Consider the following 24,893-nt stretch of genomic DNA (forward strand, 5'->3'; position numbering starts at 1 on the left):
AGGATTGTAAAACAAACACAAATGCGTGACAAAGATTGCATGTGGCCCGCAAAGTCAAAAATGTTTACAGGAAATGTTCCCTATTTACAGGAAAATGTGCCAACCCTAGCTTTCCCACCTGTGGAGAAGGCAGGGAGAAGGATTAAATGTCTGAATGCCCACCAGGCATCAGACACCATGTCTGACTGCATATGGTGGCAGAGTCTCCCCAGACTCTGTCCACACACACCTGTGGATGGTCTCCTTAGAATCCCACTGTGCAACTCTCCAGCTGGATTTCAGAACTGATTCAACTTCTTATTTTAAAAACAGCTCACTTTTTGTTATGGTACCTTTCCCCACATCACACCAATACAGACACATTGGCAAACATGTTCAGATTTCAGGGCCTTCACCCAGGGCCCACTCACAAACCAGGCTGCCTTCTGAGCCCACAGCTGAGCTGTCGCCACGGCCTGAACTAAGGCATTCATGTCCCCTCCCCTAAATGAAGGCTCCAGTTGTTGGGAGAAGCTCGACAGGCAGAACAGCAGCACTTCACATTTTCTTCTCATTTTTCACCTGCTTGTGTGAAAACTGAAGGGAATGAAGTTATTTTATGAGGGCCCAAGCCGTCCCTTCTTCTCAATGGCTGCCTTTCTCAACGATGTCATAGCTCTTTCTGCTCTCACTCCCACTTTCTTGTTCTGAGAGGCTAATGATGGCCAGAGTTTAATGTGTTCCCACCTTCATTCAACAGGATGAGAGTCAGAGGACCAGATGATTAATTAAATGTGGTCTTTGAGACACTGGAAATAGAAATATTAAACATGAGCCTAAGCTGGCCCATATGTGCTCATCTTTCTGTCTACCTATATGTCCTATTCTTCATGAATCTGACCCACCTCCCTTGTAATAACTTAACTTCAGACTGACTTCTGCATGTTGAGTGGCTCAGTGGATGGTGGTTCTGTCAACCAGGATGGCGATTACAAGTGGAGGAATTCTGGTGGAAGGAATGGTGATTTCAATGGATCAGAAATATGTATCAAGCCCATAGTCCGTGCTAGCCATGGTGTTAGGTGCTCAATATACAATAATGAAGCAAAATAGAGGCCCTCTATTCTTGTGGTAATTTGGTCTAGTGGGGAAGACAACCAGCTAATGAATTATTACAAATAATTTATAATTTAAAAATTGCAGAATGCTGCAGAAGAGAAGTACCGGGTACTAGGCAAATATTAACAGGGAGGCCTCACCCAGACTCGGGGATAGAAGGCTTCCCTAAGGAACTGGCCTATAATACCTACAGGAAAAATAAGACAGACAGTCAAAGAATGTGGAAAGAGCCTGTGTAAGGACAGCTGTAGGAGTTTCAGACATCTGGTGGGATGTCCAGGTAGAAATGCTTAGCTTGAGGCTTGGTATCCAAGTCCTGAGGACACAGTCTGGGCTGGAGATATTTAGTCATCAGCAAAATATAGCAGGCAGCTGAAACACTAAAAGTGGGCAAGATTATCCCAAAAGAGGGCATAGGGTGTCCAGAACGGGAGCCGAAGATGGACGCTAGGGAACCTCTTCCTCAGGCTATGCTGAGAAAGACGAGCCGTCATAGGACAAGCCAAGTCAGGAGATAACTCCATCTTGAAACTTCGGGGGAGAAAATTTCCAGAAGCACAGAGGGAACAACAGCATCCACTGATCCAAAAAGCTTTAGTTATTCACAACTGGTGACCACGGTGAGGGCAGTTTCTACAAAGCTGTGGGGACAGAAGCCTAATGTAAGTGGAGAGTAGAATAAACAAGAACAAAATAATGTGTAGACTGTTCCTTTGAAATGTTTGATGAGAGAAGGGGATGGGGCTTTGAGGAGCAGGTGCCAGAGGACAGTTTTATCCAATGGGAGAAACCTGAGCTTGTCTATAGGCTACAGGAAAACTGAGAGAGAGGGAGAGAGAAGGATTAAAGATTCAGAAGAGCTTAGGATTTCATCCACAGTGGGAGTTTAACTGGATATGACTCTTTTTCCCTCTTGCAGAGGGTCCTGCTCTGGACTCCTTGTATCAGTTATGCCTCAGCTGTTCTTGGAGAATTTCCACTGGCTGGGCCAGGCCCAGGAAGCTACATGAGTGAGAGGAAGCCTCCTCAAATTACCCCTCATCCCATCCTCCAGGATGCTGGGAGACTCAATCCCAGCCCCAGGCCAAGGCCTTGTGCTCCACTAAGGGGAAAACCGGAAACTTGGTATTATTTCCTCGGAAACAAAATAATAGCACTACCTCACCCCAAAAATTTCTCTGTGCAGAGAGAGAGGCTGGCAGAGAAGGGCCTCTGATACCCCTCAGATGGGCCTGGCTCCGAGATCACCCCTTTCAGGAAGTGGCACCTGAATGAGATCATCCTTGGGGCCCTTGCCCTTAATTTACGGCAACTCGCCAGAAAGCACCACCACTCTGGTCAAATGACAGCAGGGACGCCTGGAACCAGTTGGCTCCTGGATAAGACGGGCAGCCCTGATGCTCCACTAACCAGGCAAAGGGCTTCCCAAATAGCAGAACGCCTGGAGGAGCGGCGAATAAAATTAAAAAGCAGCAACAGTTTGAAAAAAGCAGAGAAAAAGAGAGGGGAGGTGGAGAGACTAGGGTCAGAGAAGAGCAGACAGAGAAAGACAACAAGGTGCCTATGAGGAGAAGCCACGTCTGGGTGGTTCAGTAGGGATGCACCAACATAAGGACCCTGGCCCATCACCAGAAGGAAACTCATTCTGAACACTATTTTTTACAAATGTATGAAAATGATATGCAAAATTTACTTTATGGTTTGGACGAGATAAAAAATGAGACAGATTGTATTAGATAAAATATTTCTATCACGAGACATCATTGTCCGTTGTGTTCTAACATGACATAACTGACTGAAGAGAAATGTGAGCTCATCTTGGTAAGTGGCCTCCGAATTTGAATTTTCCACACAATTCCTACTGCGGCCACTGGGGCCACGAAACCCACACACATAACAAAGCAAGAAACCAGGGGGCTGTGGTGAGTGTCTGAGTGCCAGCAGGAAAGGAAGTGATAGCTCTTTCACCACCATGACTGCCTCAGAGGGGACGGCTTGAGCCCCACCCTTCCTGTCTCCTCTCAGCAACACTGCCACGTAGGGCTGGAGCAGGACCCTGGTAGGACACCTGTGCAGTGACACTGAGAGGCTCACAGGGCTGGGGTGCTGGGCAGAACTGCAGGGAGTGCTGGCCAAAGCCCAGGCTCTGGCCTGTGGAGTGAGGCCTGGCAGATGGCAAGGACACACACAGCCCAGCTGGCCTCGGAGCCTCCTTGCCTGGTTTAGGGGAGGGAAGAAAAGGAAGCAATGTGCTAATGCTGGAGTCTGCAGTTCCCACCGGCTTAAGCAGGGAACATACAGTAAAGCCCAGGAGGCTGCCTTTTCAGCATCCTGCTTCAGGAGCAGACAGGACTGCTGTTGTTTTAGAAGGTGGTTCACCTCCTGCGAGAGGAGTTTCCTGACTTTTACATCACCAGGTCCTGCCCAGAGCCTTTCCTGAACCTCCTCACCAGGCCTCTCCACAGCTGCCACCTGAGAGAGAAGATCCGGTGGGAGGGAGGCGCCCCCAGCCGAGTTCTTTCCCTCAGCATCAGACCATCCAACTTTCTCAGCACCACTGACCTGCCTCTGAGCCATCTGCTAAGTAAGCTCAGCATGACACCCCTCAAGAGGCTTAGCCAAGTGCAGCAAGGAAGCAAGAGTTGCGGGATTTTGAAAAGAAAATTCAGTCTTGCTAATGACTTTGAGATACTGTAAGTCATTTCTCTTACTCACAAAGCCTTCTGTCACTTGGAAATAAAAAGATCATAATACCCAACCTGCCCCCAAAAGGATTAGCAGGAGCAAATGTTACAAAGAGAGTATCTTGGGTTTTCTAATCCCTGCAACTCAGGTAATGAAAAGATTCCCAGGGTTGTCCACACAGGAGTTTAAAACACATCAAAAGAAAGAGGCTCTGCCTAAAGGGCGGGAGTCCTCAATTCATTCATTCCCTGGTGGGCATCAAAGAAGGGACGACTTGGCCTCAACTGCAAGAGAACCACTGTCGAGAAGCCATGAGGATCGCTGGCATAAGAGACAAAAAGCAAGCTATACTAGCTGTTGGTATGCTTTGGGACCTTGGACAAGTTTACTACCTCTGTGTGCAGGAAACAGAGTTCTTAGTTTTCCTTTGGGACTCAAAGAAAATTTGACTCCATGTTTTAATTTCCCTATCATTTGTCCATATGGTCCAGTGCATCACCATGAAGGATTAACACCAGAAACAAGTAACTCCAGAACACAGAGTATAAAACTCAAATATGTAGCAAGCCTTCTGCAAGCAACCTGAGTACACAGATTCGGTAGTGAGGGTACCATGCAACCACCACTATTGTAATCTATAACAAACCCTCGAATAAACTGGGAAAATCTTTGCTTAGAAACCTTTTGGTGCACATTTGTGACAATAATCAAACCACAAAGAGCATCTCTCAACTCAGTTGCTGGACCTCTATGAGAACTATTTTAGATGAATGGGAATGGCTGTTCTCCAGAAAATACAAATTATTTCTAGCACACAGGACTTTAAAGAGACATCTAAATTATTGTCTTAATTTTTTGTTTTATTAATTATTTTATTTACCATTCCCAGGAATAGGAGAATGATTAGTTGGCAAAAATATTTATGTTCAAAATTTTACATTGTTATAGTATTCATATCTAATAAGACCTTGAATGCATTGATTTTTTGACCCCTTATAACACATGATGAGGTGGGCTAAAAATTAATGAATTTGCTAAAGAAAAACCTAGGGATAATGACAGGAGGTAGCTATCATTCTTGGTCATCTACCATACACGAGACATCCGACCCACATTTTTATCCAGTCTATAGCATAATTCTCTCTGCAATATAGGAATCATTATTCCTCATTTTACCGAGCAAGAAAATGAAGATCGAAAAGATTAAATTACCTGCTGAGGTCACACAGGTAGTAAGTGATGGAACCTGGATTCGAAGCCAGGTCAGACCGTAGCCAAAGCATGTCTCTCTCTGCCACACTACAGGGCAGGAGTTTCCATTAGAAATGAAGTCACCTCACAAGGAATGGAAATTTACTATTACAGTACAGTGAATAGAAGGTGAAGATAAGTACTAGGTGACACTGGGCAAAGGAGTAGCTATGTTAAACTAGGTTTAAACTTAAATCCTTTAAAGGGTAGGGTAAGTGACTTGGGGAAGCAGTAGCTTTAATTTATTTGGCAGATGAGACTACAGAAGAAGCCCGCAGATACTAACAAGGGCATCACCTAGAGAAACTGGAAACTTGAGCAGGGGACAAAATGAGATCAAAGTCAGGAGCAGTGGGAGGCCCTTCTGGGGGAGAGGAAGGCGTGCAGAGCCTGGACACTCAGGGGTAACTGGAAGGGAGCACCAGAGGGGAAGCTGCAACTGGACACCAAGTTATTAAGAGGAAGGAAGGAAGGAGGGAAGGAGAGAGGAAGGAAAGAAAGGTGGAAAGCAAATCAAAATGGCAGTGTAATTTGGTCTAAGGATACTTTATGACAAAAAGTTAGTGCCTTAGCCCTACCTGGGAGAAGGGACAGGTGACTCCCCTGGGCTACAGGAGAGAGGAGGAGGAGCCATGGAGATCAGCCTGTCAATTCCCCGAAAAGCTGGCCTCATTTTCCTAGCTCCCTTAGCTTGAACAGACCACCCACCACTTTATATTTAGTAGTTTAAAACTAGCTCTGTATTATTGGGTTGAGCAAAAACAAAACAAAACAAAAAATTAATTTCAAATCATTTAAAAATTGATTAAATAAAATATGGTTCTTCCATACAATAAAAGAATTTTGAATGAGGAAAATCTATAGGTATGTGGGGGAAAGATGACCTATTGATGAGTAAAACAATGTAAACTGTTAAATCATGTTCAAAATATAAACATTTTTCTGTAAAAATAAATAGCAATCACATATTTTATTAGTATATGTGCTTTTAAAAATTTGGAAGGAAATGCATTGAATTGTAGTGAATGATTATCTAGGGGATAAGAAATGTGGATGATGAGAACTTTTTTCTATGGCCTGTATTTCTGCAATGTTTTCCATTATTGGAGCTTGTATCACAATCGTAAATAGAAAGGAAAAAAAGCAAGAGAGAAAAATTTAACTGTCCCTAAAATGACTGAGTAAAAAGTTATCTCTCACCTCATCTCAGTGACAAAAGGTAAAACTGTCAAAAATGTTAAGTCAGATACTTACCATTGAATAAAACACTTCATACTCCTAGAATCCAAGAGAAGTAGAGCAAATGGAGCCTGATCTTTGGACTTCTACTCTTCCCCAAAATAGAGATTGGGATGGCAGGAGCTGAACTTCCTAGCAAAGAGTCCTCTTGTTCATTGGGCATGAAGGAAATACCCCAGTGACATGAACCAAGCAAAGAAAGTGCATTCACACCCAGAGCGCTTTCGGGAAACAAGATCCTCTCTTATCACCATCAACAAGGAGACTCATCTTTCACCAACTCATTGAATGAGCCCCTTTGTTTCCCCTAAAAGATAGATCATCATATATTCTTTCCCTGCTGCTACAGAAAGTCCAGGTGCCCCAGAATTCAGCACTGAGAGGCATGGGAGGAGTCCCAGTACAAACTCACTCACTCGCATTTTCAAGAGAAACAGGACCTGAGATGGCAGGGCACTGAGGAAAGGGGAGGGGAACGCAGGAAGGTGAGAGAGTGCGAACGCGAGAATGTTTGCTTCGTAAACCGCGCCTGCAAACTTACACGTGTGTCACATACATTACATGTCCCACAAGAAATCATTGAAAACGAAGAGAAAGGATGGATGCTGTGGGACAGGTGCAGGAAGCGCACCAGTGTGTTGACAAACACTCAATGACTTATTCTCTGTACCAGGTGCTACTCGAGGCGTGGAGAACAAAGAGTCGACACAGAGTCACCCTGAGCCTCACAGAAGTATGAGATGCCACTATGATACCTATCGTGGTGTTGTGTGTGGTGGGGGCTCAACGACTATTCACGAACTTACACTGTTCACCTACGTCGGGGCACAGGTATGACTGTGCTGATCGGCTACCCTGCCACTTGATGCTTTCCGGCCTCCCAGAGACTTCCACCGTCCACCGAGTCTTTCTCATCCCTCGCTGCCTTCTCACCCCTACTTCCTTTCCCAGAGCTCCTCGCCCTCTCAACCCAAAACTCGCGTCCTCCGCCACACAAAACTTCCCTTGACCTGTTTCAAACCATCCTTTTTCCATTAAGTTCTCAGAAAAGCAGTCTGCATTCACTGCCTTGTCCTCCTCACCACGGCTTCACTCTAATTCCTGGTAACTGAATTTCGACCCTCCACTAAAACTGCTTTCTTGAGGGTCACTTGGGCCTCTTATGAGACTAATGGCCTCCTCTCAGACTTTCCTCTCATCCCTCTCCCATGTTATACACTATCAACCATCCTCCTCCCAAAGCTGGATTTCCATGGCCTTGGATTCCCTCTGTTCTCATCCTCAGTATATGTTGTTACACTGCAATCATATTCCCTAAGTCCTCTTTCTCCACCCATCCTTGAAATGTAAGCATCACTCAAAGTTAAAGTCTGTTCTCATCCCTCGTGCGATCTCCTTTCTGTGCTGACTGAGGACTGTCAGGTGTGTCAGGTGGACATCTACTCCCCAGCCCACCCCCAACCCCTCCTGGGCTCCAGATTTGCTTTAGAAGCTCCACCAAAACATGCTGCTGATACTTCCTACTTAACATGGTTGACACGGAACTCTTTCTCTTTACCTCCTCATCACCCTCATAGCTGCTTCTTCTTTTAACACTTAAATATCAGTAAATTACCAACGCCATCCTCCCAGATCCCTGAGCTAGAAAGCTCTGAATCATATCCGACAGCTCTCTCCCCCTCACTTTGGTGCCACTGGGCACAATGCATCTACAAGTGAATTTTAAGGACCTGCAAAAATGCTTTAAGGCTTGAGAAAAATTAATTGGTGCCAAAGTATAAAATTAAGACTGTAAAATAAAAATTAAGAATAATTCTAAAATCTCTTCAAATACTTTTGACAGCAAAAACATTATATTTAATATAGGATGGGGTAAATTTTCATACGTTTGGCCTTTTATGGGTCCTGTAAAGGTCGGGAATGGGTCCTTCCTCACACAGAAAGCCTAGATGCTTTGACTTCTCAGAATCTCTTGGATTCACCTCCTCCCTTTCATTCCCACTGCCCTGGTTTAGCCCCTCTTGAACCCTTCATAACAGTTCTGCAGGATGTCCAAAACATAGCTGATAGCATATCACTCCCCTGTTCAAAAATTTTGATAAAGTGTCCAGGACCTGAAATATAAACTACAAGCTCTTTAAATGGCATTTGAAGCCTGCTACAATCTAGCCCCAATCTACCTCTTGGGCTCCTCTGTCACTACATGCCCCCACTCACCCTCTGCTGCAGCCACACCACACTCATGTCCCACATGCCCGCATTTGCTCTGTGAAATACTTTTTCCCTATTTGGCCAGTGGAAAATTTGCACTTGTCTCAAGGATCAGTTCATAGGGCTGCTTCTCCGTGAAAGCTGCCTCCCCAGGATCCCTGGACCAACCAATCATAGCTTCCTAGAGACTGTGGAGCAATTTTCATGATGGCACTTGCCTCATTCTGCCTTATGTTACACTCGGTCTCGTGTGTGGCTGTCCTCATTGAGAAATCTTAAGTCTCTTAAGAACAGAGTTGTATCTCAATCACGCCCTGCTTCCCACACAGCCTAGCATGTAACAGACAATAATGCATCCTGAAGAGCAACCACTTCTTGTCCTTCCTTCTCACACCATTGTGTCTCTGCTCCACTGGCCCTCCATGTGATTCCTTTATGTGTAATAGACCCTTAGCTAGGTCTAAACCAAGAAAACCTAGAAGCTATGAAAAATGCTTAGCCTAGACATATAACCATTCTTCTTAGTGTCCTAGATTTCAAACGGTAAGAAAGCACAGGCTTTTAGGTCAAGCAGATCTGGGTTCAAATTTACAGTCTGCTATTTAATTGACTGTGTAACCTTAAGCAAAGTTTGCTTGACAAGCCTCAATTCTCATCAGTAAAATAGGAATTATATCTAACTCAATAGATTGTTGTGAGAATTAAATGAATTAAGGCATTTAATGTCCCAAGCATATTACCTGGCATATAACAGAAGCTCCTAAGTAGTAGCAGAAAGTAGAAGCAGGGTCTCAGAAAATTCATGCCATTTAACCTTGTCAGAAGTCATTCCTCTTCCTGGATGCTCACATAAAATATGGATTCTTACATCATCATCATGAATTCAGGACTCAGACTCCATGATGCTGCTTCTACGTCTTAAAGTCATGGAGAAATAGGAGCATAAGCTACTAAGTAGCTGTTGAGAATGAAAGAGGTCAATCTCTATGTTCTGATATAGAAAGACGTCCAAAGTGTTTCATCATTAAGTGAAAAGGGTAAGTTGTAGTAGAGCATGAAAAACAAACTACAATGTACATACATATACATGTGTATATGTGTATGCATGTTTCATATATACACATGCACATACATCTACCAACACAAGCCCTTACATACTGATACCTATGTGTATATGTTTACATGTGCCTAGAAAACCTCTAGAGGGATATATGAGAAACTGTTAATGCTGATTACTTCTGGAAATGGGTCTCGAAGCACCTTTTGTATGGCTGGAATTAGTTTTTCCATGGGTATGTGTTCATGTAAAAAGGACTAGGCCATGGATGGAAAGACTTGCTTTCCACTTAGAATCTGAGCTAACTAACTCTGTAACCTCAGGCAAATTACCTCCTCTCTGCGAATCTCCCTTATTGTAAAACAGAGGAGCTGAACTAGTGCTCTTCAGAGATTTCTAGGTTATTAGATGATGTCTGCAAGGTACTCTGATTACATTTCATCCATAGACTATCTCTGAGATGTTGTGATGCTTTAAGCATCTGGTTTTAAAAAAGGAAAATACGATATGTCATTTTGACCTTCACATTTCAAGGAGAAAGCATTCCCACCATTTTACAGACAGAGAAACCAAGTATAGAATGTAATGATCACTTGCCAACCAAATACACTGCTCACCGGACCCCACTGTTAGCAAAGAATTATGACACCAGGAATTTTATAGCTCCCAGTTCGTTCTGTGCCTCTTCTGCAGAGGAGGCACAAGGCTTATGCAAAACAAGCAGAAGGCACTCTTTGCTGGAAACAGGGTGAGATGTAAAGTGACTTCCTCTGGGTCAGAGCATAAACAAAGCTCACTCCCAGCACATTTAGCAAGTAAGTATTGAGCCCCTGGGATCAACTCCGCTTCCCTCCCCCCACCTGTAATGAAAGCTTCACCTTGAAGATGCATTTCACTGCAGTCATTTTCTGAGTGTTTTCTGGGTCAGAAGCAGGGAGAGCAGCTAAACCGAGGCTGCTGATGGAGTTGCTACAATGACGGCACGGGTCCCAAGTTACCCACTCTAATATGCACCCACCCGGCTCACTCAGTGACTGGCCATTTGGGTATTTTTCCAGTCTCCTGGGTAAAGTGACTTCACACAGCTCTGAATGCCAACAACCTCATTTGTCCTCACAGGTATGGGCTGCCACCTTGCAGAGGGTACCGACTTCCTACCCCAGAGCAATCTGATTTGGTTTCACAAAAGCATCTCGCTGCTCTATGCCTGTAAACACCTCCAACCTTTTGATAACTTCCCACAGTGAGGAACCCTCCTGCTTCAGACTTTAAGTTGAACGTCTGGGCATCGAGATTTCCCAACAGCTGCAGACAGCATGTATAGGAAGCACATATCCAACTTGCAGAGAACGGAGGAGCCTGATCCACCAACCCTACAAACAGTAGCCTAGATTTTAAATGAAAAATCCAAGACTAGAGCACAGCTAAATACTACAATGTAAACCATCCCGGAAACTGCAAAGGACTAGTCACTCAAAAAGCGTGCAGCCAGGCCACTAACCAGTAGTCAGCCAGCTGGTAACCTTTGCTATGGTGCCTAGTAATCCTTGAAATGGCAGAATCATCACTGGCACGTGTTGCATTCTAGAAGCTGCGATTAGTTGACCACACTCTCGCCGTCACCTCTGGATCGAGTTTGCTGACTGTTGTCTGCTCACCACTGGCCTCATTATGCCCCTTAGGACCCACTGGGGCCTTCAGTTGTCTTGGCTCTCTACCCTCCTTTGTCTCTCTACCCTCCTCCGGTCTCTCACACAAGGCTTAACGTTGTCCTCTGCCCTTCTTTATCCTGGGCACATCTTTCCAAGGCCTTTTGAGGGCCTTCCATTTATCGTTTCATCTCAGGCCCCCTCCATATATTTATAAAGGCCTAGAAGCTCCACTCACTGCCTTCAGATAAAAACCAACTCCTATAAATCACTGGGCACAGAACACAGCCAAAGAAGAGAGCAGTTGGACTGCAGTGGGAGTATGTCCCTGACAGAGAGTTTTATTGAAAGAAACAAAAAAACTCTCAAAGGTCTTAGTAAGCAATATTCTGATGAGTCCAGCCACTGGTGAAATGTCTTGTCCTGGTAAGGCAAAAATGAGGGCAGGACAAACCAACTAATAAGTGCTGTAATATTTTCCAAGGTACTTTCTACTTTTAACATGCCTTAAGCACAAACAAAAAATGGTTAAGCGCGCCCAGGAAAAGACAAAACCTCTATACAGGAATTTTTGGTCTTTTTTTTGCAGAAATGTTTTTCTTAATTCCTCACCATCATAAAACAAATCTTGTGTATATGATCTGAAATACCCACTCAAAGAGCCTTTCATAGCTGCATTCTGAGGGTCAGCCTCAAACATTCACTGAAAAAAATGAGGTGGGAGGGACTGTATTCTGGATGAATAACTAAATTTTTCTAGCAATAGACATATTCTGATGATGTAAGTTAAAAAATCTCTTCCTTCTGATAAATGGAAAGCAACTGGGGAATATTTAGGTGGCAAGAAAACCTCCGCTCAGGTCTAAGGCATTCTACCTCACTCCTTATCCCCGCCCCATCAACACTGTCTTCCATTAACCTTTCTTCATAATCTTCTACAGGTCAAATTGGGGAGAATTATTTTCAGCACTGGATATTCTATCACCCAATTCAATCAGCGTTTCTTGAGTACCACAAATGAGCCAAACTCTGAGACACCAGTGTTCCTATGGGCACCAGACAGATGAACTTTCTTCAAGGAACTCATAATCTAGAGGAGAGTCACACCTGTACATTACCAACCAGGGACAAAGTAAAAAGCAACAGCTTAGGAACTCAGAAGAGAGAGTGGGTGTCTTCCTGGATTAGGGAAGAGAGAAAGCATCAAAGCAGCTATGTTTGAACAGGGCCTTAGGGAGATATGTGTAAGTGTTTATGGCCGAGAAAACCAGCCTAGAAAACAACAGAAGCAAAGTCATGGAGGCATGAAAATGCACCCCAAGTTTAAACAGTCACAAGCCTCCAATAGCCACAGGACAAATGGAGAAGGAATGAAGCTGGCAAAGGCGGTTGGGACAGATTGTGAAGGTCCCTGTCTGCCTGTTTAAACTTTATTTTGGAGGAATGAGGAACCATCGAGGGTTTTAAAGCAGTTGAATGATTGTCAGACTCATGTTTTTAAAAGTAATTCTGAAGTCAGGGTATGAGTTAGGAAGGTGGAGATTGAAAGCCAGTTAATCAAACGAAAGAAGAGAAACAGTGGGAATTCAAAGAAAGGAACAAATTAAAAAATTTTAGAGGAAAAATGAACAGGAGTTGGCAGCCAGCTGGATGGGGATGTGTGAAAAGAAAAACCAAAAAGAGTTGCTGAGGTTTTACCTTGGGAGGATGGTGACAACATGAACCTACTTCAAAAACAGACAGAAGAGCAGGTTTGGGGGTGAAGGAGGGAGCTGAGAGGTCCTACTGCCACGTGGTGAGTTTGAGACTTCTTGCTACAATCAAATGAAGAAAGCTGGCAGAGTGCTGTGAATCAGATCTGAAACTGAGGGGGGAGGTTGGGGCTAAAGATAAGGACTTAGGTGCAATGGTAAACCCAACAGTTAAAAGCTGGTAGAGAGGAGGAAACAAACAAACAACAACAACAACGGTAAACAAACTGGGAGAACAAAAGGAGAGTCTGGGACCCAGAAGCCAAAAGAGGGCGGGCGAAGTTTCAAAGCAAGAGTGGTTAACAAAGTCAAATATGGAAGAGAAATTGGGACTTGGGTCTGGAGAATGGTCATCGCATTTGACAATACAAGCCCTCTTAAGCAGTTTTAGTACAGCGGTATGAAGAGCTGCCTTATGACAGTGGGTATACTGCGCAGTGCTAATGAGCATCTTCATCCTCAGATGTCAAAGAACGATGTCGAAAGTAGAATTCAGAACATTAATTATTTATCAAAAGTTAAAGATGGGATTCGAGCCTATGAAGTTAAATCACTGCAAAGATAAAGCAACCTTGACAGGCATATAACTAATTACTTCTCTAATTTCAGATCATTAAAGATGCAGGATAAAAGAAAAAAAGAAACTCTGAGAATTAAGGGCCATGGCTTGTTGACCACCACCCACATATGGTAAGTGCAGTGGTTCTAAACAAGGACTTTGGAATAAATACATCAGGGTTCAAATCCAGCTTTGATCTTCTAGGTATGTAATCTTGAGAAAACAAACTTCTCTAAGCCCAATTTTTAAAATCTGTCAAATTAGCATAATAATAGAAATAACAAATACATATAAAAGCTCTCAGCATAGTGCCTATCCTATAATAAATGTTGACTTATTATTATAACAACAACTCATTATAATAATACTTCAAATCCAGGTTAAGATATATATATATATATGTATACTCAATTATATATAATTTCAAACATTTATTCTTTAATTTTTAAATCAGTAACTATTTTTGAGCCACTCCCCTCCATGTACCAACCATGGCTCTAAGTGCTGGGAATTAAAAAAGAGCAAAAGACCCAGTTCCCTGTCACAAGAAGCATGTCTAACGGTGTAGAAGGCAAGTTGACAATTACAAAACAAGATGATCTGTCCAGAACAAAGGAATAAGAAAGGTGCTGCAAAACTAGGCAAGAGGAAGCACTCAGTGGTCCCCAAGTCTTAGGAGAGGGAGGTGCTGCCAGGCAAGGCTACAAACATGAGGCAACACTTCCACATTTCAAGGAAATCTGAAGTTTTTAAGGATAATAAGTATTAAGGTGCCACCTTCCTCTCTCCCTCCCTTTCTCTCCCTCTCTCCCCATCTCCTCCTCTCTCCCTCTCCTCCACTCCCCGCCCCCTCGGGTATGCACACAAAATCCTGAAAAAAATGTCAGAGAAAGAGGAAGTTCTTTGCCCAAGGGCAAACAGCAAGAGAAAAGGAGCTGGAAGCGACTCAGGCTCTTGTCATCCAGCTCAAGATCTTCTGGCTGAAATACATCATTACATAATGTTTACACCTTCCCCACCTGAGTTTGGGCTACATGCTCTACAAAGCAAATTAAACATCTCCTGCCTGTCCTCTAAATGTCTACAATTTAAAAACAGGCAAACTAATACATGGACAAATTCAAGAACTTTAGTGACAAACAATCCCCTAAGCATAGTGTTCTCAAATAAACAATTCTCAAGTACAGTTTGGGCACAAAGGTGAGGATGTTAATAAATTTTGCCCTTCCCTCTGGAGATATTGAATACCAGGGAGAAATATTAAAATTTCATGGTTTAGTTCCTCAAAAAATTAAAAATAGAATTACCACATGATACAGCAATATACTGGACTATATATACTTCTGAGTACAAACATCCCAAAGTGAAAACAGAGTATCTAAGAGAAATCTGTATTCCCATGTTCATAGCAGTATTAGTCACAATAGCCAAGGGGTAGAAACAACTCAAGTGTCCACCAATGTATGAATGGATAAATAAAATGTGAAAAATACAAACAATGGAACATTATTCAGCCTTAAAAAGGAATGAAATTCTAATACGTGCTACAACATGAATGAATCTTGAAAACATTATGCTAAGTGACATAAGCCAGTCACAAAAGGACAAATACTATGTGATTCCACTTACATGAGGTACCTAAAGTAGTCGAATTCATAGAGACAGAAAGTAAAGTGGTGATTGCCAGGTGCTGGGGAGCGGGGCGGGGTGGGAGGGGTTAATGTTTAATGGATACAGAATTTGAGTTTTGGAAGATAAAAGAGGTTCTGGAGATGGATGGTGGTGATGGCTACACAGTGATGTTTATGTATGTATGCCACTGAACATTTAAAAATAGTTAAAATGGCGACACATATAAATATTTATCATGATTTAAAACAATTTTTTAATTGCATGGTTGCCATGCCCATTAAATAACTGTACTTGGTCTTTTAGGGGAAAATTGAAACATCTTGTTTCTGACATTTAGATGCAATGCCATATGACAAGGGGGCAAGTGCATTAGACAAGACACACTAGGAAGTTCTTCATCTAAAGGAGCAGCATGCAGGTACAATTCCCTTGGAATGGACACGTATGTAACCCACTGAGACGGTGGCTTTGTTGGCAGCCATCATTTGACAATTTTTAATAAAGATAATCCCCATATACCAGCACTACTCCATTAGGGGATGACTGTCAAAGTATACATTCCAAAAATTACTAATTGACATCTATGTGCAAAAGCATTAGGCAGGACTTTAGGTAAGACCCGTGACTGTAATTCATAAATCAATTCATGCCCTTGAGAGCTTTCTAGTTGAGCAAATCATAGATGGACACGAGAAAAGTTAAATAATCATAAAAGAAGTCTATGATTACAGTCAAGTAAGTACTACATGTAATTAGCCCTTTAATGAATTTGGAGAAGAGAGAGATTACTGGGGGCTGAAGTGTTTCAGGAAGATTGAAGGAAACTACCCCGAATTTGGGAGATATGTTCAGGACTCAGTAAATAGGCGTAGACAAACATTATTATAAAAGAGAGAGTTTGTGATGAGAAGCGGTAAGAGATAAGGATAGAAAAAGAGATTGGAGCCAGATTATAACGGCTAATAACTTTATGAGTTCGGATTTTCACCTCTAGCTGAACGGGAACCACTGAAGATTTTGGAGAAAAGGTGATGAACACAGTGTTTTAGTGCGGGATGGCTTTGGAGGAGACCTTTAATGGATAGAAAGCTGGACTACAAGCCACTAAAGTATATACTTGAGAGCTACTAAGTCACAAAAAAATGAAAACAAACATGTGCTTTTGCTAGGTTAATGCTAAGGCTTTGAAATATGTCAGACCATGTGCTTACATCTGCATTGAATTTTTCTTGAAGGATACACAAGAAACTGTTGACGTTGTTATAACTCCTTGGGAGTAGGATGGAGGTAAGAGAAGAAAAATTTAACTTTTCCTTGTACACTCTTGTACTTCTTAATCATGTGCATGAATTTATTTTGTAGTTTTAAGGTTTGTTAATATGACAACACAAAGTGAATTCTATAACTACCAAATTCAAAACGTTTCTAATTATAAAATGAAATATATTTCAATCTTGTTTGCACCATATCTTAATCTCTATCACATAATGGAAAAGTTGTGAGAATGACCTAAAAGTAATAGTACAAATTACACAGAACAAAGGCTTTACTGCAAAACAAACAGATGTTATGAGTCGCCTGCAATAAAACACCTCCTTTATGGTGTATTTAAATGAAAAGTCTGCCAGAGTCTATTCCAAATCAACTCCTCAATGAAAACAAAAATCAGAAATAATATACTTGCCTCAGTAAATGGTTTTTTCATTCTTCCAGTAGGTCAGACCAAAACCAATTGAGTTATTATTGACTTTTTCTTTCTCTCTCATCTTCTATACCCAAATCCCATCAACTCTACCTTAAAAATCTATCCAGAATTTAACTGCATCCCACCACCATCAGCTTGGTCCATCATCTCTAACCTGGACCACTAGAGTAGCTTTCATTCCACTCCCTGCTTCCACTCTTGTCCCCTATAATCAATCTTCCACAGGACAGCCAGAAACACCCTCCTAAACACCAGTCTGAACAAATCACTCGCTTGCCCACAACTTCCAGTAGTTTTCTATTGCATGGTTAAAATCGAAAGTCCTTGCATGACTGAAAGCCTCATGATCCTGACCCCATTTCCTCTCCGACGTCAACTCCTGCTCTGTCCCCTTGCTTCCTCCACTTGACTCACACTGCCTTCCTGACCATTCCCTGGACACAGCAGTGGCCTGGCCTCAGGACCTTTGCATTCAACCTCTCTTTCCCAAACAACCCTGTCCCTGCCACCCCTCTTTGCTTCATTTGAGTCCCTGCTCAAATGAAAACTCATCAGAGAGGCCTTTCCTCATCATCCAACCTCAAAGAGTAGAACCACCTCTCTTTCCCTTTGCACTGCTTTATTTTTTCTTTATATCATCTGCAATTATGATACATTCTCATGTGTTTGTTGTTGTTTAGTATCTGTCTCACTCAACTAGAATGTGTGCTCCATGATGTCCGACTTTCTTTTTTTTTGGCCACATACACTGCTATATTCCTAGCTTATGCCTAGATTATGTCTGGCAAATAAATGAAAGTTTAATAAGTAGTTGTTGATGAATGAAGTACATACAAATCAAGGCACTCAAGATCACTGGGGGAAAAAAACATTTTTGAAGCCCAAAATGAGGCATAAGCATAATCACACTTTGGGGTAAATTTAGGGTAAGGGGATGAAAAAGCCAAACATCAATTGACAGGCACATAAATCCATCATTTATCTATGGCATGTTGGGAACCCACATGCATGCCTGACATTAATTCATGCTTTATCATCTGTGTACACTTTGGAGGGCTATTCGTGAGGGTTTGTGGCTAAAGAATAAATACTATAACAAATGTCCTTTACCCTCTCTCCAGAACCAATGAATTTAGACTGAAAGTTCTGCTGATGAAAGCAAGCAAGCCCTCAACCAGAAAGCCTAGATTATTTAGTTACTCTACTGAGGAGATCTGAACAAGCCCCAGCCTGAGAACTAGAAAACCGAGTCAACTTCTCTATAATTTACTAGAGGGATCTTGGGCAAATCACTGCCCGTTTCTAATCCCATTTCCTTGACTCTAAAGTAGGTATGATGAGATCTGCTTTGCTTCTTCATGTAATCATTATAAAATAAAACGAGATGATGCATATACAAAGGCATCCTGAAAACTGAGTGGACTACATACATCATCTGTGTGATCATCATCTTGTACTAGCTGATCTCTAGTTTACATTCCCTTCACTGCCCCTGGTGAGCTTTATCTAAACAAGGGTCTGATCTGGTCCCTCCCCTACTCAAAAACCTTTATTGATTTCAACGTGAACCTTCAATGTTCCTCACAAACTGAACCTAAACTATCTTTCTGATCCCATCTCCAGCCCATTCCTGGACTATACCCTGAACAGCTACAGAGAACTATGCCTCACTCTCTAATCTAATCACGCTCTATTGTGCCAGGCTAAATGCCTAGAACCCCATCTCTGCTTATCCTCCCTTCTTCCATTAGAAAAATCCTAGGCACTCCCCAACCTGAACCAGACACTTCCTCCTACAGGCTCTAGCTCAGGTATCCTGCTGAATAACTGCTTGTCTGCAAGTTCGTTTCCCCCACCAGAGCAGGTCTCCATCTGATCCCTTTTTGTGTTGTCAGCACATAATGCACACTGTAGGTACCCAATGTTTGCTCTTTTTGAATATTTCTCAAATGGCTCTCTCAGAACTTTCCAGCTCTACTCTCTATGATTTATGGCTCAGAGTCAGTATTATGAAAAGGGCTCTTCTTTTCTACCCTGAGAAAATATAACGAAGGGTGAAACTGACTACTCCTAGGGGGCTTCTGGAAACAGGCAGGAACTTGACCAGAGCACAGAATGAGGCTAGAGACTGCTGTCCAGTCCTCATAAGTTGTGTCTTTCAAGTATGCTTTGTTTCATTTGAAGTGCTATGAATTCTCAAACAAGACACACCCATATTTAAGTCTGGTACAAAATGAAATGATTTTCAACTTATTCCCTTTCAGGAGTATCTAGTTTCTGTTCTGCTCCTTTTTATGGTGGTGGAAACTTCTGAATTGACTATAATTCAAAGCAATTATTATTCTATAGCTGTCAAGGTGCCCTGTTATTCTTTTCATAAATATCCTGGATGATCTGAACCCAATTCAATGCAAAGTCTCTTTTTTTCTAGCCCTGTGCCTTTTCGCTCGCTAAATATATAGCATTCAAATGAAAGGAAGAAAGGAAGCCCCACTTTTGCCCCGACTGCTAACCTGATATATGTCTGGGTTTTAATTGCCCTTGTAATTATACCCTTGGCCAGGTCTGCACAGGTATAGTATAAAAATTAAGCATTATGGCAAAGCCTGAAAAGGCCTCGCTGAGGTAGGAAGAACATGGCTTATAATGTTTCCTGCAACCAGAAAAAAGAAAGAGAAAAATCAAAGGTGGTCTGGGAATGTAATAAGCTAGCCAGACAATCCACTAAGGAAGCATTTCTGTGTAGGACTGCCTCTAATGCTGTATGAGCTGTAAGGCTGGAATCCACTGGTGGTTTGATATTCAGCTAAGGCTGGCTGAAAATGGAAGAACTGGATCTTTTGGCTGTGAATTAAGAAATAAGCACAGCAACAAAGGGAAACAGGCTATGACATTTTGTAAATATTTACCAAGGGGAGTTGACAATTCAGTGAGTGGAGCCAGATCTGACAGTGAATTCTCCTGACTGCCTCCTATGCCTTCCCTCGATCACCATTTCCATCTCCAAAACCAGGTGACCTTCACCTCTTGGGGCTGTCAGAGGAAAGCAGCATCTTTGTGATAAATCCAGCAAATGCTATGGGAAGATTCTGGGACACAGACCACTGCATTTACTCTTCCTCCCCAGATTTCTTATCTAAAATAGAGGAGTAACTAAAGAGCTGTCTGTAAAACAAAACAAAACAAAACAAAACAAAACAAAACAAATATCAAGTCAATACAAACCACTTTTAAGATAAAATACTTCTTTCCACAGTGATTTGTGGCTAGTAACATCCATATGGTTTCAGTATCCATGACCTTTCCCTTGCCCGTCCTCATAAAATCAAATTTCTCATCGAGCCCACACAGCACAGTTACTTTCACTCTTGATCCTCCCAAATAAATTTATAAATGTTAATCTGTAGGTCTGAGGTTATAAAAAGCATTGTGGAAATGAAGAGATAAACTTTATATCACTTTAAACCTCCCATTGGTCATGTTTCCTGCCTTTTCAGGTATCGAATAGAGAGTAAAATTTTGTGTTTGATTTTGAAATTTGAAATAACATACTTCAAGAGCAATTTGATTGACTAGGTTTAGATTAAAATAGGTATCTGAAAGTCCCAATAATTCCGTAAAGTCCTTTCTCAAACTGCCCCAGTAATGCTACATAATAATGTCTTGAGATTTGCACCGTCTCAAGATAATTATGTGCATACTTCTTGTGTAAAAACACATATATCTGTAAACCTAACAGGCAACTGGTAGATTATGGAACAGTCTAGAGTTTAATGCTCATAACACCTTTTCTCCTGCCTATTCTCAAACCTTTTCTTTCTTTCTCAAGATTTCACTAGATGAAAGTATTGGATTTTACAATATGTCCTCTCACAATCTCTCCCAAAGGATAGAAAACTTCAGTGGGTTGATTAGGCAGAACTCCAGGTAGTAAACTCAATCTTGGCCTTGAGAAAGAAAGAGAGACAGGAAAGAAATGCGAAGAATGACAAATGTAGCAGGCAGATACCATAGCCACACAGGTAAACTGTAGTTAGGGCTTACCTGTAAGCAAGTGACTCCCCAAGCAGAAGGCCGGACTTTGTGACCTCCAAGGTCCCTTCCCACTCCAACAGCATTTATCTCATAAATTTTTTATAGTCATTCTCCGTCCTATCACCCTGTCCTCATACATCATCAATCCTTCCTAGCCACTTCCAGGACTGAAAGGAAAATCTGTTTTCAAAAAATCTATGCTTCAACTACTGCCAAAATTTCAGTTCTGTCCTTGAAATAATGACCTGAACATAATGGGCAAGGCTAAACACCTCTGAGCAAATAAGTGTCCAATACCATCTTCAGGTAATATTCTTAAAGCTCTGATATAAGCAGAAATATTACCTGAGCTCTTGAGAGTGAAAGATTATGAAACTAACAAACAATCCTACAATCAAATCTTTACAATTTGTAATTCCATACCCCCTACCAAACGTCTAACCTTAAAAAGAGCAGAATCGAACAGGTGAATTTGAATTGTGGCCCTACCTTTCATCAGCTATGTGATGTGAGGTAAATGAATCTCCTTGAACCTGTTTCCTCATTTGTAAAATGCTGATAACATGAGCTACCTTGCAGAGTTACTCTAATTAAATAGGATAACACAAAGAACACTCTGAGCATTCATTAATTCATTCTCTAACTCATTCAATGATTAACCATGTGTCAATTACCAGCCAGTCACCAAGCTAGGCACTGATATGTAAAAGATAGAAAAAAAAAATGAAAGCTGTTATTATTTTTATTTACCACAGTCTGTTTCCAGAACTGTGGCAGAACTATCAAATTTTGCATTTAGTTCAAAACTTTCATTCGCACCTTGTTTGCCTAAAATTGTCATTTTTATTTCGTCAGATATGATCCTAGGTGGGAGTCTGTCTCCTGCTATACCTTTACCTACTCCAAAGCCAGTCATTCAGCAGGTAGAGGACACTATCAGAACACTTGGAAGAAGCAACGACCAGAGCAAAAGGTGGTATCCCAGCTCTCAGCTGGGCAAGCCACTCAGGAAAACTTGATATGCCTGTGCTATAAGGCCAGTCCTGGATGCCTGAGAGTTTTCAGGTGCTTTCAATTCCACCAGCGAACTCTGAGTCTTCTGAGAACTCAGGATTAACGGAACTGGCTCATCCCCAATCATTGTGCCTGGGCCACTGATAAAGCTAAGAGCAACAGACGAGAGATCTAAAGGCTACATTTTTATAAAGCAGACTTTACGTCTTTCAGAATTTGATAACGTTCTGTAAAAACGACCCACCTCTGAGGAGTTGGTTGGTTTCAAAGCTAGTGAGCTCTTCTTTAACGTGAGCTTAATACTCCTTTCCCTAACCAGCCCACAAACCTAGCTGTGATGGGTGCTGGGTGTTCAGTACACTTAACATTTTGCACTTGCAAAAAAAGTTTAAGATATTCTGAAACCCAGGGCTCCTAGCAAAAGAGTAAAAGTCTCACCCTGGGAATAGGAAATGACCTGCCTGGGTCATGGAGCGGGGTGTAGTCAAAGAGGGAATTCTAGAATAAAATTCAGAACCATCTGTGAAGCTAAGGATAAGTTAGTGGATAGCATAGAGATGCCTAAAAATTTTGACTTGCAGACTGCTCTCATTCAAGAGCCACCGGAATCACTTTCCTTAGAAACTGAAGTATAGGTCCTGACTACTTCAAGGCTGGGGTTTTTGCATGGCTACCGCCTACTTGAGGTTGACAGCCTGGCCTCTCCTCACAGGAATTCTCGGTACGAAATACTGTCACTATATTCCACACACACACACATATCCGATGGGTCTAAATTTTATTTTATTTTTTTGAAACACTGGCTTCTTTTCATTTTCCTTCAGCGAGTGTAGAGAGTTATTATTAACTCTTGGCGCCGCTAACTGCTCACTGAAAACAGTGGTTTAGATATTAATAGTCTATAAATCAAGGCCCTACCTGGGGCTCGTTGTCACGGAAACAGTACTCAAGCCTACAGCTACTTCCCCACCCTTGGAAGTCTGGGTGAGTTGGTGGGAATTGAGGATTGTTTCAAAGCTCCAGTAATTTCTCCCACTTTCTGCTAATTCTCATGGCCAAGTTGTTGGAGAAAGAGGGACTGGTGAGGCGGTGAGGGAAGAGAGTGGACCGCAGCCACTTGGAGGAGAGGGACTCTGAGAGAGGAAGAGTAGGGGTCCTTAGAGGATGGCTTCGCGAGCTCTGACCTTCTCTCTCTGGGTGCACCTGGCCACTCTCTCCGCGTGGTTCCCAGCGCCCGCGGGGTGGGGGCCGGCCCCCTCCGCCGTCCCTGCCGCGGCGCTGGGCTGCCCCGGGAGCGCACGGCCAAGTTCCCCAAAAGAGAATCTGAGCGGCCCCAAGACTGAGAAACACGGCAGCGGAAGGCAGAGAGGGCAGCGCGGAAGACCGGGAGGCGAAAGACAGAACCCCCTTCGCCCTCATGCTGGGGTACTGGAAGAGGCGGCCCAGCACCAGAACACGCAACACCTCACCGCCCTCCCAGCGCCCCCGGGCGACGCTCCAGGATCTGGTTCTCCAAAGCAAGCGCCCAGCTTGCCCAGCGCCTCCGAAGCCCACGCGGATTCCCGCGCCCCGGGGCGTTCGCTGCCGCAGCCGCCAGGGCCTCCCGGGCCCCGCGCCGCCCTCACTCCCGGCACCCGGGATTGGGCCCCCCCGCCTCGGTCCCCTGGGCCCAGCGCCTCCTCTGCGCTCTCGCCGCGCGCCCCAGCCTCGTGCATCAGCACCCACACCCACACCCCTCGGCCCCCCCGGCCCCCTCCCGGGACTCACCTGCGCTGGGGCTGTAGCGGCGGCCAGCCGGAGCCCGGGGGCGGCAGCGGCAGCAGCGCAGGGGGAGGAGGGCAGCGCGGGGCTCCTGGCACAGCGGCCGCCGGGCGCCTGGTGCTGCCGAGCCGCGGACCCGCCCAGAGATATAAATAACATTATCTGAGGAGGGACATTCCTGCCGGGGGACATCGCTGCTGCCGGGACCAGATAGTCCCGCGGCGGGGGCGGGGAGGCGGGGCCGCAGCCTCCCGCAGCGCCAGGCCCAGCCCCCGCCTTCCCCACCCACTCCCGCACCTGCCAATCAGCCTCCGCGCCGAGGGCACCTGCCGGGCCTCTGTCCCTGTCCCGCTCCCGGAGCCGGCCTCCGCCTCCCCGTGGGCCGCCCGGGCTCGGGACGCTAGTAGTCGGAGCAGCGGCAGCTCCCCCATGGTCGCTCACCTCCCCAGACCGCGCGCTACCCGAGTCCCCCGCGGCGGCGAAGGGGTTGACTCTGCAGCTCGGGCCTAATTCGTGCGCCCAGAGCAGCTAGTCTGGCCTCGAAAACGAGCCCCTCAGACTTTCCCGCCTTGTGTCCCTGATGTATATAATAAGGTGTTTTAAATATAATAGACACACTTAGGCCGTAGGGTGGGCAGTGCGTCCCCGCTGCGGCGGGTTTGGATGGAACAGATTGTGCCCGGAGAGGTGGTGTGCTTGCGCGCCCTGGGGCTGGCTTCTCCCCACTGATGGTAAGAGCAGACGCTGAGAAGGCACGGGTGAGCCCTGGGCCCTGGGTCCCCGCTCCCGGCTGGTAGTCTTGGTGTGGTCCGGGCAGACCCGGAAAAACTGGCGGGGTGCAAGCCCCCAGTCCCAAGGCGCTCGCACACTGTAGGAACTATAATCAACAAGCAAGCTGCCACTCCAGCCCACTCGCACCTCTTGGCCCGTCCCCGGTCTCCAAGAGAGCTCTAGGTCTTCCTCGCTGCCAGCCTGGGCGGTGTGGGATGCAGCAGGCCGAAGAAACATTAGAACCACTGGTGCGAGAGAGGAAAGACAGGGCACCACCGAGTCACCTCAAGAGAGAGACTCAGAAGTACATCAGCAGCTTGTAAGATAATCCATTTTCTTGACTTTCTTGCTATTGAACAAGATAATTGTTCAATAAGCCTTGGTGGTCTGCCTTGTTGTAGCTTTCATCCTCTCTCCACCTGCCGTGACTCGAACGGCTTCTCAGCAGTCCTCAGCCCAAGTAATCTCAGGTATG

General features: G+C 44.0%; 1 protein-coding gene across 2 annotated transcripts in view; it reads right to left on the reverse strand.

Annotated features, from left to right (window-relative positions):
• Positions 1–23,772, reverse strand: part of SPTB (spectrin beta, erythrocytic) — a 107,300-nt gene extending 83,528 nt beyond the window's left edge. For both annotated transcript variants that reach the window (XM_016141737.2, XM_016141736.2), the window contains exon 1: positions 23,654–23,772. The gene's annotated coding sequence lies outside the window, so the exon portion shown is untranslated. The remainder of the gene's footprint in view (positions 1–23,653) is intronic.
• Between the last annotated feature and the right edge of the window lie 1,121 nt (positions 23,773–24,893).

This window comes from Rousettus aegyptiacus, unplaced genomic scaffold (assembly GCF_014176215.1).
Source record: "Rousettus aegyptiacus isolate mRouAeg1 unplaced genomic scaffold, mRouAeg1.p scaffold_m13_p_3, whole genome shotgun sequence".
In the NCBI taxonomy this organism is placed as follows: Eukaryota; Metazoa; Chordata; class Mammalia; order Chiroptera; family Pteropodidae; genus Rousettus; species Rousettus aegyptiacus.